Source organism: Lepidochelys kempii, chromosome 1, assembly GCF_965140265.1.
Source record: "Lepidochelys kempii isolate rLepKem1 chromosome 1, rLepKem1.hap2, whole genome shotgun sequence".
Taxonomy (NCBI): Eukaryota; Metazoa; Chordata; order Testudines; family Cheloniidae; genus Lepidochelys; species Lepidochelys kempii.
The window spans coordinates 256,200,000-256,219,126 of NC_133256.1; the positions used below are offsets into that span (position 1 = coordinate 256,200,000).

General features: G+C 47.3%; 1 protein-coding gene across 1 annotated transcript in view; it reads left to right on the forward strand.

Moving 5' to 3' along the window:
* The first annotated feature begins 14,202 nt into the window (after nucleotides 1-14,202).
* Nucleotides 14,203-19,127, forward strand: part of LOC140903696 (cytokine receptor common subunit beta-like) — a 36,577-nt gene continuing 31,652 nt past the window's right edge. Inside the window, exon 1 of the mRNA XM_073325405.1 lies at nucleotides 14,203-14,448. The gene's annotated coding sequence lies outside the window, so the exon portion shown is untranslated. The remainder of the gene's footprint in view (nucleotides 14,449-19,127) is intronic.

Consider the following 19,127-nt stretch of genomic DNA (forward strand, 5'->3'; position numbering starts at 1 on the left):
TCTATGCTTCTCCAATCCCCAGTTATTCTGACATCAGTGTCTAGCAATGCAGGAATTCTTGTTTTTAGTTTCCTGTTTAACAAAATAGCATCAGGTGACAGCCTATGCTTCAGTGGTTTCATTCTGTAATTAAACAGTTCTAAGTAGGATCAGAGTCTGACTCTGCAGCCTTTTTCTAGAGGCACTTTACTATTTTGACTCAGTTTGCCACCAGCCCATTGGATTGGGGATAATAAGGAGGCAGTCACCTGCCAAATCCCCCTACCTTATTGCAAACTACTTAAACTCATGCCTACTAAACTTGGCACATGGCTGTATAATACTGTCAGATATATCCATGTCGAGCAAAAATGGAGTTGACATGCACCATCACCTGTTTAGCTGTAGTATCTTCTTATAGGGCTGTCTCAGGGATGTGAGAATAATAGTCTAGGACAAGTGGATAGTTTTTCCCCCCCTGCCAATAGAAACATATCTATGCTTTCCTGATGGTTCCAGATCTCAGTGTGCAGCTCAGTAGCAGGGATCTGCATGGGCAGTATGCTCCAAGAATGCGAGCTACAGGGAAGTAACCTCTTTTCTGTTTGGAAGCAGAACAGGAAAACAGGATGCAGTTGTAAACCCTGAGTTTATTGTGTAAATGTTGGTTGTTTCCCCGGGGCACTGTTAGACTTTCCTGGAATCAGTACAGTGGAGCTGACTTCAAGAAGGGAAAGTTGATCTATCTATGCAGCAGGATCAACAGAGACTAGAGGTGAGACTGCGTTTGGATCACAAAGCTGTTGGGGTACATAAGACATTAACCTACTAGGGACTAAGCCTCCATCTTCAAATTCCAGGGTTCTTAGCCCTGGTCTACACTACGACTTTAGGTCGAATTTAGCAGCGTTAAATCGATGTAAACCTGCACCCGTCCACACGATGAAGCCCTTTTTTTCGACTCAAAGGGCTCTTAAAATCAATTTCCTTACTCCACCCCTGACAAGTGGATTAGCGCTTAAATCGGCCTTGCCGGGTTGAATTTGGGGTACTGTGGACACAATTCGACGGTATTGGCCACCGGGAGCTATCCCAGAGTGCTCCATTGTGACCACTCTGGACAGCACTCTCAACTCAGATGCACTGGCCAGGTAGACAGGAAAAGAACCGCGAACTTTTGAATCTCATTTCCTGTTTGGCCAGCGTGGCAAGCTGCAGGTGACCAAGCAGAGCTCATCAGCAGAGGTGACCATGATGGAGTAGCAGAATCGCAAAAGAGCTCCAGCATGGACTGAACGGGAGGAATGGGATCTGATCGCTGTATGGGGAGAGGAATCTGTGCTATCAGAATTCCGTTCCAGTTTTCGAAATGCCAAAACCTTTGTCAAAATCTTCCAGGGCATGAAGGACAGAGGCCATAACAGGGACCCGAAGCAGTGCTGCGTGAAACTTAAGGAGCTGAGGCAAGCCAACCAGAAAACCAGAGAGGCGAATGGCCGCTCCGGGTCAGAGCCCCAAACATGCCGCTTCTATGATGAGCTGCATGCCATTTTAGGGGGTTCAGCCACCACTACCCCAGCCGTGTTGTTTGACTCCTTCAATGGAGATGGAGGCAACACAGAAGCAGGTTTTGGGGACGAAGAAGATGATGATGATGATGAGGTTGTAGATAGCTCACAGCAAGCAAGTGGAGAAACCAGTTTTCCAGACAGCCAGGAACTGTTTCTCACCCTAGACCTGGAGCCAGTACCCCCCGAACCCACCCACGGCTGCCTCCTGGACCCGGCAGGCAGAGAAGGGACCTCCGGTGAGTGTACCTTTTAAAATACTATATATGGTTTAAAAGCAAGCATGTGAAAGGATTAATTTGCCCTGGCATTCACGGCTCTCCTGGATGTACTCCCAAAGCCTTTGCAAAAGGTTTCTGGGGAAGGCAGCCTTATTGCGTCCTCCATGGTAGGACACTTTACCACTCCAGGCCAGTAGCACGTACTTGGGAATCATTGTACAACAAAACATTGCAGTGTATGTTTGCTGGCGTTCAAACAACATCCGTTCTTTATCTCTCTGTGTTATCCTCAGGAGAGTGAGATATCATTCATGGTCACCTGGTTGAAATAGGGTGCTTTTCTTCAGGGGACACTCAGAGATGCCCATTCCTGCTGGGCTGTTTGCCTGTGGCTGAACAGAAATGCTCCCCGCTGTTAGCCACGGGGAGGGGGGAGGGTTGAGGGAGTAGCCACGCAGTGGGGGGAGGCAAAATGCGACCTTGTAACGAAAGCACATGTGCTATGTATGTAATGTTAACAGCAAGGTTTACCCTGAAAGAGTATAGCCATTGTTTTATAAAATGTGTCTTTTTAAATACCGCTGTCCCTTTTTTTTTCTCCCCAGCTGCATGTGTTTCAATGATCACAGGATCTTCTCCTTCCCAGAGGCTAGTGAAGATTAGAAAGAAAAAAAACACACTTGTGATGAAATGTTCTCTGAGCTCATGCTGTCCTCCCACACTGACAGAGCACAGACGAATGTGTGGAGGCAAATAATGTCAGAGTGCAGGAAAGCACAATATGACCGGGAGAAGAGGTGGTGGGCTGAAGAGAATAAGTGGCGGGCTGAAGACAGGGCTGAAGCTCAAATGTGCGGCAGCATGATGAGAGGAGGCAGGATTCAATGCTTAGGCTGCTGGACGATCAAACCAGTATGCTCCAGTGTATGGTTGAGCTGCAGCAAAGGCAGTAGGAGCACAGAGTGCTGCTACAGCCCCTGTGTAACCAACCATCCTCCTCCCCAAGTTCCATAGCCTCCTCACCCAGACGCCCAAGAATGTGGTGGGGGGGCCTCCGGCCAACCAGCCACTCCACCACAGAGGATTGCCCAAAAAACAGAAGGCTGGCATTCAATAAGTTTTAAAGTTGTAAACTTTTAAAGTGCTGTGTGGCATTTTCCTTCCCTCCTCCACCACCCCTCCTGGGCTACCTTGGTAGTCATCCCCCTATTTGTGTGATGAATGAATAAAGAATGCATGAATGTGAAGCAACAATGACTTTATTGCCTCTGCAAGTGGTGATCGAAGAGAGGAGGGGAGGGTGGTTAGCTTACAGGGAAGTAGAGTGAACCAAGAGGTGGGGGGTTTCATCAAGGAGAAACAAACAGAACTTTAACACCATAGCCTGTCCAGTCATGAAACTGGTTTTCAAAGCTTCTCTGATGCGTACCACGCCCTCCTGTGCTCTTCTAACCGCCCTGGTGTCTGACTGCGCGTAACCAGCAGTCAGGCGATTTGCCTCAACCTCCCACCCCGCCATAAACGTCTCCCCCTTACTCTCACAGATATTGTGGAGCGCCCAGCAAGCAGTAATAACAGTGGGAATATTGGTTTCGCTGAGGTCTAACCGAGTCAGTGAACTGCGCCAGCGTGCCTTTAAACGTCCAAATGCACATTCTACCACCATTCTGCACTTGCTTAGCCTGTAGTTGAACAGCTCCTGACTACTGTCCAGGCTGCCTGTGTACGGCTTCATGAGCCATGGCATTAAGGGGTAGGCTGGGTCCCCAAGGATAACTATAGGCATTTCAACATCCCCAACAGTTATTTTCTGGTCTGGGAATAAAGTCCCTTCCTGCAGTTTTTGAAACAGACCAGAGTTCCTGACGATGCGAGCGTCATGTACCTTTCCCGGTCATCCCACGTTGATGTTGGTGAAACATCCCTTGTGATCCACCAGAGCTTGCAGCACTATTGAAAAGTACCCCTTGCGGTTTATGTACTCGCTGGCTTGGTGCTCCGGTGCCAAAATAGGGATATGGGTTCCATCTCTGGCCCCACCACAATTAGGGAATCCCATTGCAGCAAAGCCATCCACTATGACCTGCACATTTCCCAGGGTCACTACCCTTGATATCAGCAGATCTTTGATTGCGTGGGCTACTTGCATCACAGCAGCCCCCACAGTAGGTTTGCCCACTCCAAATTGGTTCCCAACTGACCGGTAGCTGTCTGGCATTGCAAGCTTCCACAAGGCTATCGCCACTCGCTTCTCAACTGTGAGGGCTGCTCTCATCTTGGTATTCATGTGCTTCAGGGCAGGGGAAAGCAAGTCACAAAGTTCCATGAAAGTGCCCTTACGCATGCGAAAGTTTCGCAGCCACTGGGAATCTTCCCAGACCTGCAACACTATGCGGTCCCACCAGTCTGTGCTTGTTTCCCAAGCCCAGAATCGGTGTTCCACTGCATGAACCTGCCCCATTAGCACCATGATGCATGCATTGTCAGGGCCCATGCTTTCAGAGAAATCTGTGTCCATGTCCTGATCACTTACGTGACCGCGCTGACATTGCCTCCTCGCCCGGTATCGCTCTGCCAGGTTCTGGTGCTGCATATACTGCTGGATAATGCGTGTGGTGTTTAATGTGCTCCTAATTGCCAAAGTGAGCTGAGTGGCCTCCATGCTTGCCTTGGTATGGCCTCCGCACAGAAAAAAGGCGCAGAACGATTGTCTGCCATTGCTCTGACGGAGGGAGGGGCGACTGATGACATGGCTTACAGGGTTGGCTTACAGGGAATTAAAATCAACAAAGGGGGTGGCTTTACATCAAGGAGTATTTCAGGCAGGACTTCATGGAGGGTTCCAATAAGAAATGGTGCACCTAAGTTATTGTTCTTATTGGAACAAGCTGGTTGGTCTGGCCTCTGATTGATACATGGCTAGATTTACTTCACTGCACCTTCTCTGTGAGTGACTGCAGTGTGACCTAGAGGAATGAGTCCCCTAGACGGGGGCGGGGGCGGGGAGGGGAGAGAAGCAAATGAGTACAAAACAAATCTGGTCTATTTCTTGTTTTGATCCACTCCATCTACCTTTTACATCTTTGGCTGGCAGCAGACGGTGCAGAAGGACTGCAAGCCATCCACATCTCATGGCTGCTCAGCAGAAGATGGTACAATAGGACTGCTAGCAATCCATATCACCTGCCTGCTCACCATAAGATGGTTCAATAGGACTGACTGCAGAACTAAAGAGAATGACCTGGTCAAGTCACCCCAAATTTAGTCCCTGCACCCATGTCTGCCCAGGCGCTCCTGATCAACCTCACAGAGGTGACCAGGAGCACCTCAGACATGACGATGACGGCTACCAGTACTACTGTACCGTCTGCTGCCACAAGGCAATGGGTTGCTGCTGCTGTGTAGCAATGCAGTACCACGTCTGCCAGCACCCAGGAGACATAGGGTGACGGTTACCTGAGCAGGCTCCATGCTTGCTGTGGTATGGCATCTGCACAGGGAACTCAAGAAAAAAGGCGCGAAACGATTGTCTGCTGCTGCTTTCACGGAGGGAGGGAGGGAACGGGGTCCTGACGATATGTACCCAGAACCACCCGCGACAATGTTTTAGCCCCATCAGGCACTGGGATCTCAACCCAGAATTCCAATGGGCAGCGGAGACTGCAGGAACTGTGGGATAGCCACCCACAGTGCAACACTCCGGAAGTCGACGCTTGCCTCGGTACAGTGGAAGCACTCCGCCGAGTTAATGCACTTAGAGCATTTTCTGTGGGACACACACACTCAAATATATAAAAACGATTTCTAAAAAAACCGACTTCTATAAATTCGACCTAATTTCGTAGTGTAGACATACCCTTACTTTCTGGGCTGTTTGAATTTCAGGTTTTCTCTTCTCTGGCATTTGGTTTCACTTGTACTCCTTTCCTGTAATACCATCTGGATTTTGTAGAAGTGAGTAACACAGAAAGCAGAAGGAAACTCCTGTTTAGATGTTTTTTAGATTGCTTCTGTTTACGTGGCTTGGTATGTGCCGTACTTCATCCACTCTCACACCACCTTATCTAAAAGGGGACTTGGGCAATTCCGGAAGATTGTGGAAATGGGCTGAGGGTGCATGCAAGCTGATTGCTGATATAGTATCTCTGTTATGTGAAAGAAAACAGCCTCTGAGCCTATGAGTACTTGTGTATATGAGACACTGCCCCAGTTCTTCTGCAGCTGACTACCCCATCCAGTAGTCCTGTTACAGGGATGGCATGAAGTCACTTCCATTGTACTCTTCTCCTTATGTGATCATCGTCACAGATCCAGTCAAAAACCTCCTCTTAGCTGCCCTCCAGATTGGTGTGAGGGGAATTCAAGCCTTTGAATCTCTGGCTATTAAGCCTCCCTGAGATCGAATGGAGTCCAGGCCCTGTCCCTGTCTTGGGGCCTTGTGACAGTGACTCATCCACCTGGCTGGGCACAGGGGTTTTCCCTCCTTTTGTTGCCTTGCCAACCAGCCATTCAGGCTTGCTGCTGGTGGTCCCCTCTGTCTTGCAACTCAGCCTCCTCCAGCCAGATCACACTCTGTCTTACCCCGAAGGGGTGGGACTGAGTCCAGTCCAAAACAGTAACTCCCAGGACAGCGTTTTCTGAACTGGGCATCTTCCTTTTTAAGGCTCCTCCCCTAAGAATGACATACCTAACAGGTGCAGTGGGGTGGGGCTGCCCAAGCATCAAACTGCTCTTAACACCTTCTTGCCTAGGGTGGGGTTTGCACGCCCTGACACAGGTCCATAGGTGCTCCTTTTGGGGTGCAGACTCTGTGTTATCCCTTCCTGAGAGCTTAGATTTCCCCCTTCCCATCCATGGCTAGCTACTTACCCTCTGGGCTCATGCTGACCCTTCAGACTCTGCTGTAGCTTAAACACATCCTCTCCCAGAATCCCACCAAAGATATGAGCCTTCTGGGTTACCGTTAAGCATTCTCAGGGGCCCTGTGGTAGGTGCAGCATGAAACACACACACTTTGCACAGGTATAGCACCTTAATACTCTTTGTTTAGTAGCACAAGATATACACATACATACAAAATAACAGCCCTACTTGCGTTTCACTGCCTTACATTCTTCACCACTGCAGAGTATCCTTTGGGCTAGGGTCAGAGCCGTCTGAAGCAGTTGAGGTCCTGCTGCTGCAGAGCATGGCTTGGATTCCTGGAACACGGAGACTTCTTCAACCCCCTGCCACACCACCCAGCTTGTGTCCTGTGACCTTGGTCTGTCCACTCCCTTCCTTCCTTCCTCTTGCCCCAACTCCCTGTGTGCTTCACCCCTAACCTCTCTGTGGCTCTGTGTCCACCTACCAACACCTGGCTTTCTTTGTTCTGTTACGGTATCTTTCCACTGCTCCCAGAAAACCCTTCCCTCAGTTTCCTAGGATGCAGTTACTCTTTTGAATGACTATGGTCCACTTTAAGTATTCCCCTTTGTCCTCAGTCAGGGGAAGACATGCTTTCAGGCTTGTGGGACATGCTAGATTCATCTATGGAAGGGCATTCATGATACAGAGGTTTCATAAGAGCAATTCCATAATATTAACTACAATTTATTAAATTATACAGAAAGATCCTCAATCATCACAGTCAAACCTGGGGAGTTCTGGCAGTCATCTCCATGGAAATGACTCACATTTCCACAGCAGACCACATGTAGCCAAAATAGTGCCCTCTTTGTCATTCTCTTCTTTCCACTTGTCCCAGGGAACCGTCCACGAGGCCACTGGAATCTTCCCATGTGCTTTTGTGAAGATCATTCAAGACTTACCCCCGGAGGAGGGCACTATCAATTGGCTGCGCTGCTATTACCAGGATGACGCTGTCGGCAGCATCAGGTAAGGAGACGATGCTTTCAGGTGATGCTGGAGAGATGCCCGCGCTCCTGCAGCCCCGTCAGGGAACTGCTCTGATCATGTGAGATGACGATATCTTTTCCCTCTTCTAGGGACATATCAGTGGAAAAGGACCTGAGCAGCACCCCATTGTTCAAGCACCTCATGGCATTAATGAGGTACAGCACAGGCAGATGGAGGTGCAGGTGCTACTGGATGCAGAGAGTCACTCCCAGGCATATTTCCTGAGTTCCTCCCGCTCCTGGCTGTGTTAGGGTCTGTCCAGCCACCCCAGTGTTCTGGGCCTGACTTACTCCTCCCTATTAACCTGGAGAGTTGGCAGTTGTCACAACCTGGCCCAGGACCAGCCTGTATGGTCCCTAGTCTGTTGTGAATGGACCCAATGACTGGGTCCCATGTGCTTCCAAGCCAAGTGGGCCTGGGCAGAGTCTAGTCATTGCTTCTAGCTGTTGGACTCTAGGATACACTCCCAGGCTCAGGTCTCTTGTCTGACACCCTTGGGATGTGCGGGACCAGTGTCTAGCCACCCTAGACCCTGAAACTGGTGTCTGAGACCTCCTGAACACCCCAGTCATTTATTCCTGCTCCCCAGATCTCCTCCGAGATTGTGGGTCACTCAGGGATTCTAGTTTAACCCCTTAGGGGAAATGTGGCAGGAAAGCGAGGAACGCAGACTTAGCAGAGGAATTTCTTAACCACAGAGACTTTCTTCTTAAAGGACTCAAGAGTTACAGCTCTCAGAAAACAAAAGTCCTGAGACGCCTCTTCCCCGGTGTGAGCTCGCCTCTGCTGGGAATCTGAGGTTTGTGACAGTTTCAGGTGGAGCCGAGACCTACCTGCTCTCCCCTCCTTTGGTTGTGTGTGTGCAGCGATGATTGGCCCTCCTGTACAGAGCAGCATCCTGCTCTTACATAGATCTCTGTCTCTCTGCCCTGTGCTCCACTGGGAAGCTCCAGTCCCCCTAAATTCTTAAGCACAAGACTCAGCTTTTGAAGGAAATCTTTGTTTATCCTGGGGGTCCAAACCACTTTATTTCGGAGCCTCTTGCAGACAGAGACCTCCTCAGTGCCCAGCTGCAGGCTAGCCTCTTCTCGTAGCAGCAGCATTTACTCCCTCTGCACACCCAGTGCCCAGTGCAAATTTTGGTGTTTTTTACAATCACATTTTCCTGGGGTTTTTTTTAATGGCTTTTTTCTCTTGTTGCTGGGTGTAAAAGCCACACTAACAGGGGAAACTGATTAACTGACTAATAAGCTAATTCACTGTGCTTCCACATTAGGCTTAAAGGGACAGCTGCTATGTTGCTTATTATATATGCCTTGGTTGCAATCCCTCGGAAGGTTGTTACTATTCCTGTCACCGGGGGATGGCTAGGAACTCAGAGCTGCTCCTGGAAGCATTGAGGAAAATGTATTGTGCCAGTGCAGAGACTGCAAAGGCATTTTCCTTCCTCCTCTCTCCAGGCCAAAATATTTTAAGTTCCCTATCATAAAACCAGAGATCGTCAAGTTTCCTCCTTGAATGTGTTAAATCCCATGGCTTTCTGTAACTCTCACCACTTTTAGGAAATGGGGCGCATGATGATTGATGATAATTTCCATGACGTAGTTGCTCGATCAAATTTCACTCCTTCTCTGGCTTCCTCCTTTTTTAAGCAACTTTCGCAGCCTCACATGACAGAGCTACCAGCAAATTGCTACTATATCAAACCCTGCAATAGTTAAGAGTGGAAGCTCTAACTCCCTTTTCTCAGTCTCTTGTAACTTTCTGAAACTTTTACTTACGGGGCTGAAATTTCCCAAGCTTGGTCTTTGCCTGAAAGCGTACATTTTTTTTTGGAAAGCTTGAGCAAAATCAGTTTAGCCATTTTTAGCAGGAGGAATTTGGATGGAAGAAAACACTTTTATAAACATTTTCTTGCAATAATTGGTTTTCAGTTGCAGGGCTGTTCAAACAACAACAACAACAAACAACCATCCAAGAAAGTCATGTACTGCTCCTAACAAGGGCTACAAGGGCTAACAAGGATATATTTGAAAAATACTGTGCAGACCTGTAATTGAAGATGGTACTGTAATGTGCTTGCACCAGTGGGCAGCATGCAGCTTACGTGTGTAATTTTAAAGGGATGCCATGAATTTGAAATCTACGCCATTTGTAAAAACCCCAAACAAGTAAGAGTGGGTTCAGATACTTCACCAGCCCTTGAATCCCCTGCAAATTTTGGTGTTTTTTACAATCACATTTTCCTGGGGTTTTTTTAATGGCTTTTTTCTCTTGTTGCTGGGTGTAAAAGCCACACTAACAGGGGAAACTGATTAACTGACTAATAGCTGGATGAAAAATTTCACATTTTCCCCGGCAAAAAAATGCAGATTCTGTCACACCAAAATCTTTGACAAATTTATGTCAATTTCACTGAATTATTTCAGTGGCGGAGGGTGGGGGGATTTTTAAAGAAATACCCTCAAATCAAAATAAAATGTTTTGACATTTTTGAAACTAACTGCTTTGGGTTTTGTTTGAAACAATTGTTTCCAAATTCCCTCTAAGTTTATTTTTAAGAGGATAGATCAAAATGAAACATTTCAGTCTTGTCAAAATGTTTCATTTGACCCCAAAACAATTTTTTTTCAGCATTACCAATGAACCAAAATACCCCGTAATCACCCAGCTCTCTTGATTATACAGGGGAAACAGGAAAACAGACCACACACAAACTGGAGAAAAAAAGTAGGCAAGCTATTGCGTTCTCTAGTCTCTTTGTGTTCTTAGGTATTACTTGTAACAATGGGATATGCCCTTTCAACTAGGGCATTTCCTGACTTGTGCAGACAACTTTGGAGCTTGAATGTTCCATTAGACCCTGGTCCAGCAACGCACTTCAGCATGTGCTTAACTGCAAGCATGTGAGTAGTCCCATGGAAACCAAAGGGCTAACTCATGTGCTTAAAGTTAAGCAGGTGCTGAAGTGCTTTGCTCAATCAGGGCCTATATGTAGCTTTTTGTATGGGATTTTTCTATATTAACTGTACAGTGCCATCAGTGTGCTAGGTGCTGCTGGGCAGACAATATAAACAGAAATGCAGGGCTGGAAGGGACCTTGACAGGTCATCTAGTCCAGCCCCCTGCTCTGAGGCAATACTAAATATTATCTAGACCAGTGTTCTTCATTGCAAGGCCCGCAAGCCAGTTGCAGCTCCCATTGACCCTAAGTGTGGCTCCCTGTTGATTGCTAAGAGGCAGGGCAGGGGCAGGGACTTTGGGGAAGGGATGGAATGGGGGCGGGGTGAGGGCAGTGCAGGAGTGGGGCCAGGGGCGGGAGGGGGTCAAGCACCCACCGGGCAGAGGGGAAGTCGGCGCCTATGCAACCTGCAGCCTCTCGGGGCAAGCCCCCTATAGTGCCTCCTGCACCCCAAGCCACTGCCCCAGCCCTGAGCCCCCTCCCAGAGCCAGGCAAAGAAAAGACAAAGGTACGTGCTTTGGAAGATGAAAATTAAAAGTTTCAAGTCAACTGATGCATTTTTCTTTGTGCTTAATTAAACATGCATGCAACTTAGAATGCCATGACACAACAGCACAAAATTGCCCACCTGGAAGTAACCTAATGTAAGGGGACTGTTGTCCCCGTACTAGAACTTACTGGGGGTGTTTTGATTGCTAGCTCCCCGTACTCAAAGGGGAAGGGTCGATGGGAAATCAGGACCCTGAGACTGACAGTCCCCAGGAACAACGGGGAGAGGCCAATGCTGCAGGTCAGCCCGATTGACAGGGCGGGCAGGCTAATCAGGGAGTCAGGAGACCAGGGGGGTCCCGTCCTCCGTGTGAGCTGGAATTGCCTGGATCAGACAGAGTGGGGCCGAGCTAAGGAGAAAGCAGGGGCCCCGAGCTGAGCTGGGGAGCAGAGCTGTGCCAGCCAGAGGGGCCAGAGAAGCAGCCCAGGAAGCAGGTCAGTGCTGGGAGCAGCGTCACAGAAGAGGCCACAGAGCAGACCTGTCCTGGGAGCAGAGCTGCAGAAACCAGAGCCAGAGGGGCCAGAGAAGCAGCGCAGGAAGCAGGTCAGTGCTGGGAGCAGCGTCACAGAAGAGGCCACAGAGCAGACCTGTCCTGGGAGCAGAGCTGCAGCAACCAGAGCCAGAGGGGCCAGAGAAGCAGCCCAGGGAGCTGGAGGCAGAGCAGCAGCAATAGTGGTGCTGAGATAGAGTGATAGAGCTGGAGCTGGAGCTGGGGCTGGAGCAGTCTGGAGCCGGGTGCTGTGAGCAGCTGGCGAGAACAAGGGGGACCCTGGGCAGCAGGCCCAGCGCAGGGAGATGCCCCCAACCAAGAAGCCCTGCAGGCCAGGCTTGGAGGGGAATCATAACCCCTACAGGGCGGGGGCAATGCTGGGAAGAAGGGTCCTGCCACCTAGAGCGTGTGGCCACCGCCAGAGCAAGTGTCCGACCCGCAGCATCCCTGCAGCACAGCCGGGGCCTGAGAAGGAGGCCTGGGACGTGTGAGGAACAGACTGTGAACCGCCCTGACATTCCAGAGACCTGGTTGTGACGTCCCCGTGCCACAGAGCGGGTGACGTGTTTTCCTTTAACCTTTCCCATTTCTTGCTTATTTTTTTTTAATTGATTGCTACTTAATAAATTGTGACAGGTTTCAGAGTAACAGCCGTGTTAGTCTGTATTCGCAAAAAGAAAAGGAGGACTTGTGGCACCTTAGAGACTAACCAATTTATTAGAGCATAAGCTTTCGTGAGCTGGAAGTGAGCTGTAGCTCACGAAAGCTTATGCTCTAATAAATTGGTTAGTCTCTAAGGTGCCACAAGTCCTCCTTTTCTTTTTAATAAATTGTATTTGCTTTGAACTGTATGTAATGATCAGTGGGTCAGGGAAACATCCAGTGCAGAGAGAGCACCCCAGAGTGGGGACACCCTAGCCCCTACCTAAGTGACCACAACAAGGTTGGGGGTCGAGCCCCCCAGGAATCCTGGGCCCAGTCTTGTTGGGGTTATGAGGGCTCTGTCATACGGGAGAGTGGAAGGGGAGCCCTGGGTAAAGGAAGTGGGAGCGAGGGCTCAGATCCTTTCGCTAGCCCATTTCACCGGGGTGGTGTATAAGCCAGGAGAGTTCCCTACAATAGGGGGACCATTCCCCTCCCCACTTACACTAAGAAAAAGTAAAATTGAACAACTTGCTGTTTCACTAAAAGGCCAGCAAACAATAATACAGAGATCAAGGTCCATTGCAGGATGTTTGACAGGCGCATCTTGTGAAATCGCATGGATTTTAGCAAGACATAAAAAGGCATTTACTGACACAGAGGTCATTAAAGAGTGTTTTCTGGCTTCTGCAGAAATCCTGTATGCTGATTTCAATAAAAAAAATGCAATCCTAAAGCAAATAAAAGGGCTGCAAACTGTCTGACACAACCATAATGAGTAGGATGGAGGAAGTCAGAAAAGAAATCTGACAACAGTTAACCGCCAATATTTTGTCAGCACCCTGTTTTAGCATAGCAGTGGATGAAAATACAGATATATGTGATGTCACACAATTGTGTGTCTGGGTTTGTTTCCCCAAAGAAGAATTATTCCGGGAAGAACTGCTGTGTTTAATACCTTTGAAAGGTCTAACAAAAGGGGAAAACATTTTGACTGCCCTACTCGATTTTTTTGCTGAGAATAACTTGGACTGTGTACAGACAGTGCACCAAATATGCAAGGGAAGGAGAATGGATTGATTGGCCTGAAGAGGGAACAAAAGGAAATACCCAAATCGCCGTGTTTCATTGCATTATACACCAAGAAGCAATTGTGGGTAAACTAAAAAATAGTGAAATGCAAAGTGTCATGCAGTTGGTTGCAAAGGTGGTCAATTTTATTGTTTCAAGAGTGCTGAATCACTGGCAGTTTTGAGCATTACTGGAAGAATATAAGACAGAGTATTGTGACCTACTGATGCACAATCAAGTGAGATGGTTATCTTGTGGCAGGGTCCTTGAAAGATTTTTGTGTCTCCTTCTTCAGATTCATGAATTCCTTGAAAGCAAGGAGAAGAAGGAGAAAGACTTAGAAAATCCAGAGTGGATAATTAAGCTGGCATTATTGACTGACATCACTTGCCATCTGAATGCACTAAATCTCCAGTTGCAAGGGAAACAGAAACTTCCTAGTAACATGCTGCGTTTCGTAACTGCTTTTCAAAACAAGATTACGACATTATTCATTCCCGACACACAGTTTGTTCACTTTCCAAAACTCAGAGCAGTTACCTCAGAAAATCCCGAGCTTTTGAAACATTTCAATTACAATTCATTTGTACAAGTAGTGGGAGAATTGAGGGTGGAATTAGAGTCTCGATTCAAAGACGTAATGGAGTACAAGGAGTTTTTTCATTTAATTGAGAACCCCTTCCATGTGTCAGTGACATCTCTGTCACCAGTTATCATAGACATTTGTTCTGACTGTGCTAAACTGGGGAGTGAAATTGTGGAACTTCAGACAAATGACAACATGAAGTCTGAATTTAAGACAGGTGTTTATCATTTCTGGAACATGGTTCCTGATACACAATATCCATCTCTGAAACATCGTGTGCAAAAAATGCTGTCATTTTTTGTCTGTATGTATACCTGCAAATCCACATTTTCAACAATGAATATTATGAAAAGAAAACAGGGGAACAAATTGACCACGGAACATTTGGACTGTCTTACTAGGATTGCGATGACAGATTACAAATACCGCATGAACGAAGTCAAAGAAGAACAAGCGCACTTTCGCTCATCCAGTTTTTAAAGTAAGTTTTGCATTATTCTGCTCTTAAAAAGTTTACTAGCATAGGTGCCTTTTTAATTCCATATATTTTCCTGGTTATTATTTTATAAAAGGAATATCGTTTTATTGTACAAGTAGATTTTGTTTTAGTTACACGAGTGGCTCTGTAACATTACATCATTAAGGAGTAGCAAGCAGTGTGTTAATTTAGCAGTTGATGTGGCTCTCACATTGAAGGTTTTTTGCCAGAGTGGCCCCCACTTCAAAAATTGTGAAGAGCATTGCTCTAGCCCCTCCCTGACAGGTGTTTGTCTAGCCTGTTCTTAAAAATCTCCAATGAGGGAGACTCCACAACCTCCCTAGGTAATTTGTTCCAGTGTTTAACCATCCTGACAGTTAGGAAGCTTTTCCTAATGTCCAACCTAAACATCCCTTGCAGCAATTTAAACCCATTACTACTTGTCCTGTCCTCAGTGGTTAAGGAGCACACTTTATCACCTTCATCTTTATAACAGTCTTTTGCATACTTGAAGACTGTTATCATGTCCCCCTTTAGTCTTCTCTTTTCCAGACTAAACAAACCCAATTTTTTCATTCTTTTCTCCTGGGTCATGTATGTTTACTCATTTTTGTTGCTCTCCTCTGGACTTTCTCAATTTTTCCACATCTTTCCTGAAGTGTGGTGCCAGAAACTGGACACAGTACTGCAGTGGAAGCCTCATCCATGCTGAGTAGAGTGGAAGAATTACTACTTGTGTCTTGCTTACAACACTCCTGCTAATACATCCCAGCATGACGTTTGGTTTTCTTTCTTTCTTTCTTTCTTTCTTTCTTTCTTTCTTTCTTTCTTTCTTTCTTTCTTTCTTTCTTTCTTTCTTTCTTTCTTTCTTTCTTTCTTTCTTTCTTTCTTTCTTTCTTTCTTTCTTTCTTTCTTTCCAAGAGTATTACTTGTTGACTCATTTAGTTGATGATCCACTATAAGTCCCAGCTCCTTTTCTGCAATACTCCTTGCTAGGCAGTCATTTCCCATTTTGTATCTGTACAGTTAATTATTCCTCCCAAAGTGTAGTGCTTTGCATTTTTCATCCTATTTATTTCAGATCATTTCTCCAGTATGCCAAGATCATTTTGAATTCCAATCCTGTTCTCCAAAGTGCTTGCAATCTCTCCCAGCTTGGTCTTGTCCACTAATTTTATAAGTCTGCTCTCTATGTCATTAGCCAAATCATTAATGAAGATATTAAATAGAACCAGACCAGGACAGATCCCTGCAGGCAATGGCGCCGGAATCTATGTAGAAGTTGGGGGCCAAGGCCAAAGTACCCCTTCCTCTCTGGTTGGCGGTTTTGGTGGTGAGCCAGCTGCCCTCTCCTCTGTCACCACAGCAGCTCCTGGTGAGCCAAAGGTGTAATTGTAGCATCTCCCCTGCAGAATCTATTATTCTTGCAGGACCCCACTCGGTATGCCTTTCCAGCTAAACTGTGAACCATTGATAACTACTTACCGGGTATACTTTTCCAACCAATTGTGCACCCACCTTCTAGTAAGTTTGTCTAGGTTATATTTCTCTAATTTGTTTATGAGACGGTCATGTGAGACAGTATTATAAGCCTTAATAAAGCTGAGCATCCCTGCTCCAAAGGCTTGTTGCTTTGAATTATAAACACTTATTTCTCTTCTCTGAAGTTGGTCCATTGTGCAGTGGGGGAAGGGAAGAGAACTTCTGCTAATTAGAACAGCCTGGGGAGGGGCCATGGCAGATTGTGCTGGAAGTCTCTTCTTTGTTCCAACTTGCCAAGTGTGAAGGCGTTCAGCTGAAGGATCCAAGCACATCTGATTCCACAACCAATTAGCGTACACCCAGCCTGGACACAGGTGATGTCTTGTATTTTTCACGGACTGAAAGCGTGATGGAGATTGTGTCTTTTACAAAACTAAATCCAACTTCCACTTTCCAGGCCTTGCAGGGTTGGAGCGGGGAGGGGAAAGAAGAGGACTGAAATAACACGGGATGCGGTAATTGATTGGCTCACAATTTGTCCTCTGGGTGAGACAAGGGACCAGCCAGCCATCTGAAAGCTGATTGACGGGCCCAGGTTACAAAGCCCCCTAGAGGCTTAGGAGCTTTGTGCTGGATCACCTGTCACTTAGCCCTGGAGTTTACTTGAGCAAAGGAAACCTGAAGGTTCTTTTTGACTGGAAGAGACACATCCCTCCACCACCAATCTTGCAAGCCAATTCTGTGAATGCGGGGTTGTTTTGCAGGGGAAGGAAAGGGAGGGAGAATGACCTCTGGCAAACAGGAAACCTGTATCTGGCAAAAATCACCCTGGACTGTGGAGAATCATTTGATTCTGCAGTGTGATACAAAGCAAACCCTTCTTCTTCTGCATACGCTTCCACTCTGCTCCTTGCTCACATGCTTTCCTATACACACGCCCTCACTGCCTGGTCACAGACCCTTCTCCCTCCCCCTGTTCTCACTACAGTGAGGAACTCCTGTGAAATCTTTGCTACAGTACTGAAATTCCATGGACAGACGTCCCAACAATGGTACGGGTCTATTACTAGACAGCAATGGTAGAATTGTCAGTAGTACAGAAATGGCAGATGTTTTCTATGACTAGGGCTCTACCAAATTCACGGTCCATTTTGGTCAATTTTACAGTCATAGGATTTAAAGAATAGTAAATGTCATGATTTCAGCTATTTAAATCTGAAATTTCATGATGTTATAATTGTAGGGGTCCTGACCCAAAAAGGAGGGGTGGAGGGTCGCAAGGTCATTGTAGGGGGGGTTGCGATGCTGCTACTCTTACTTCTGTGCTGTTGCTGGCAGCGGCGCTGCCTTCAGAGCCGGGCAGCTGGAGAGCGGCGGCTGCCGGCCGGGAGCCCAGCTCTGAAGGCAGCGCCGCCGCCAGCAGCAGCGCAGAAGGAAGGATGGCATGGTGTGGTATTCCCACCCTGACTTCTGCACTGTTGCCTGCAGAGCTGGGCCCTCAGTCAGCAGCCGCCACTCTCTGGCCGCCCAGCTCTGCATGCAGCAGCACAGAAGTAGCGGTGGCATGGCATGGTATTGCCACACTTACTTCTGCGCTGCTGCTAATGGGGCACTGCCTTCAGAGCTGGGCGCCATGCCAACAGCTGCCTCTCTCTGGCCACCCAGCTCTGAAGGCAGCACAGAAGTAAGGGTGGCAATACCACGACCCCCCCTAAAATAACCTTGCGACCTCCCTACAACTCCCTTTTGGGTCAGGAGTCCCAACTGGAGAAATGCTGGTCTCCCCTGTGAAATCTGTATAGTATAGGGTAAAAGCACACAAAAGACCAGATTTCACGGGGTGAGACCAGATTTCACGGGTCCGTGATGTGTTTTTCATGGCCGTGAATTTGGTAAGGCCTTATCTATGACCATTTCTGTTCTGTATTTCTGGGGGGGGGGGGAAGGCAGGGTGATGTATTCATATTGTATGATGAAGATGAAAGACTCTCCATTCTAATAGTAACTGAGAAGGATGTTAAACAGCAGCTACTAGACCATAGGTGCCAGCTTCCTCCAGGCCCAGGGGGTTCTCAACCCCCGGCTCTGCCCCAGGCCCCTCCCCCACCCGACCCGTTCCCCCCACCCCCCACCCCTTCCCTACCTCTTCCCGCCCCACATCTTTCCCACCCAGTTCTTCCCCTCCCTCCATCATGCCCCATCCCCACTCTTCCCCCTCACTCCCAGAGCCTCCTGCATGCTGCGAAACAGCTGATTGCGGCAGGCAGTAGATGCTTGGAGGGAGGGGGAGGTGCAGGGGCAAGAGGGGGAGCTGGCTGCCAGTGAGTGCTAAGCACCCACTAATTTTTATCCATGGGTGCTCCAGCTCTGGAGCACCCACAGAGTCAGTGCCTATGAGTTAGATATCTTTAAATCAGCAGGTCCAGGAATTTACAAGAGGTGCTTGAGGACGTCTGGGCTGTTAATGTTGAATTTCAGTAAGTCTTAGAACACTGGAAAAGTTCCGGAAGACAGGAAGTAACCTAATGTTGTGTCAATACTTTAAAAAGGTAAACAGGATGACCTGGATATTATAGGCCTGTCAATCTGACATTGATCCCAGGTAAATTAATGGAGCAGCTGAGATGGAACTCAATTAGTAAAGAATTAAATGTGAGTAATATAATTAATACCAATCAACATGGGTTCATGGCAAATCAATCTTGTCAGATTCGATATTTTTTATGAGATTACTAGTTTGGCTGATGAAGCTCTAGTGTAGATATAATATACTTTGCTTTCTGTAAGGCATTTGAATTGGTACTGCCGGATATTTTGATTAAGAAACTAGACTGATTCAAAATCAACACGACACATTAAATGGATTAAAAGCTGACTAATGGATAGGTCTCAGAAAGTAACTGTAAATGGGAAATCATCACTGTACTGCAAGTGGGGTCCATAGGGATTTGTTCTTGGCCCTACACTATTTAACATTTTTATCAGTGAACAATTTAGCAAGGGCTGTGGCGGATTTGCCATTACTGGAAATGTTAAAATCAACATTGGCTGTTTTTCTAAAAGAGCTGCACTAGTTCATGGAGGAATTTAATTCAGGGAAGTCCTATGGCCTGAGTTAGGCAGTCAAACTAGATGATCACAAAAGTCCCTTCTGATAAGCTATGCAGGGAACGATTCCCAGGGTCTTGTTCCCATATACT